Source organism: Octopus bimaculoides, chromosome 23 (assembly GCF_001194135.2).
Source record: "Octopus bimaculoides isolate UCB-OBI-ISO-001 chromosome 23, ASM119413v2, whole genome shotgun sequence".
NCBI lineage: Eukaryota > Metazoa > Mollusca > Cephalopoda > Octopoda > Octopodidae > Octopus > Octopus bimaculoides.
Genome location: NC_069003.1, coordinates 7,249,261 through 7,250,727, shown reverse-complemented (window position 1 = coordinate 7,250,727; position 1,467 = coordinate 7,249,261). Strand labels below are relative to the sequence as shown.

The following is a 1,467-nucleotide window of genomic DNA, read 5'->3' as shown; positions in this document are numbered from 1 at the left end:
CGATAAATTAAGTACCAGTTACGCACTGGGGTCGATGTAATCGACTTAATCCCTTTGTCTGTTCTTGTTTGTCCCCTCTATGTTTAGCCCCTTGTGGGCAATAAAGAAATAGAATTGTTAGTATCATCACCAGCAGCATTTAACGTCCATTGTCCATGCTGGTATGGATTGGAAGGTTTGACCAGAGCTGGAGAGCTGCACCAGGCTCCAGTCTGATTTGGCATGGTTTCTACAGCTGGATGCCCTTCCTGATGCCAACCATTTTACAGAGTGTGCTGGGTGTTTCTTACACAACACCAGAACAGCACTCTTGTAGGTCAATCCTCTTCACCAGGGGCGGGGAGCAGCCTTAACACTTCTGCTCTGGAATTTTGGCCTTCTTGAGTATGTCCAACAAAAATTCTTAGCAGCATTTCTTCTTGCTCTTTACATTCTGAGTTCAAATCCCACTGAAGTTAATTTTGTCTTTCATCTTTTCAGGGTTGCTGAAATAAAGTGCCAATCAAATACTGGGATCAGTGTAACCAATCTGTCCACTCTCTTCGAAATTACTGGCCTTGAACCCTGCAGTTGACCGGCGTCCTGTTCAGGATGATGTGATCTTGGTCATTTATGTACCATGGAAACCAGGCAGGTGGCTTTATAAGTTTATATAGCTCAAGGAAAACAAGATTGTTGCAAGTGCTTTTATTCATAGTAATTGCCTTATATATGTCTACAAGGTGCATTATATCACTTCTGCACCTTGGGATGCAACTGAAATTAATTGTATAGTTTCCCACCAACAAGGGAGCGATGCAGAATGCGTTGAAATGATTGTTGTGATCAATAAAGTTTCCAGTTCTATATTTAAGAAATGAAGAATTATGTACATTATTTACATTATTTACATTTGACAGATATTTGTCTTCATCTTGTTTGTTGTTAACACGTTTCGGCTGATATACCCTCCAGCCTTCATCAAGTGTCTTCGGAAAATTTTGAACCTGGGTTCTCATTCCTAAGATATTTTTCGATGTTATTATTATTATTATTATTATTCAGGTCACTGCCTGGAATCGAAGTTGGAATCTTGGGGTTAGTAGCCCGCGCTCTTAACCACTACGCTATATGCCCATGGGCATTTCCCCAAGACACCTGATGAAGGCTGGAGGGTGTATCAGCCAAAACGTTGTGTTAACAACAAACAAGATGAGGACAAATATCCATCAAATGTAAATAAAGTTTCCATATATTCCATTTTCCATCTCTATCGTTTCTGTTATATAAATGTATATACACACATGTACATATCCATGTATGTATAGTGTACATCTAAGTTCTTGAATGTGACTCAAAAAGGTTTCTAAAATGTTTTAGTGAACTAAATAAATGAACTTGTTTGTAATAATGAAAATAATTTATGTACAAAACAAGATTCCATAAAACAAATTGTATAAATTGGTAATTAGATTTTTTTTAAATGTT

General features: G+C 37.8%; 1 protein-coding gene across 1 annotated transcript in view; it reads left to right on the top strand.

The window, feature by feature from the left end:
• The window catches only part of LOC106869054 (oocyte zinc finger protein XlCOF15), a 3,749-nt gene extending 2,892 nt beyond the window's left edge, over nucleotides 1-857 (top strand). Inside the window, exon 2 of the mRNA XM_014914564.2 lies at nucleotides 481-857. The gene's annotated coding sequence lies outside the window, so the exon portion shown is untranslated. The remainder of the gene's footprint in view (nucleotides 1-480) is intronic.
• Nucleotides 858-1,467: the final 610 nt, after the last annotated feature.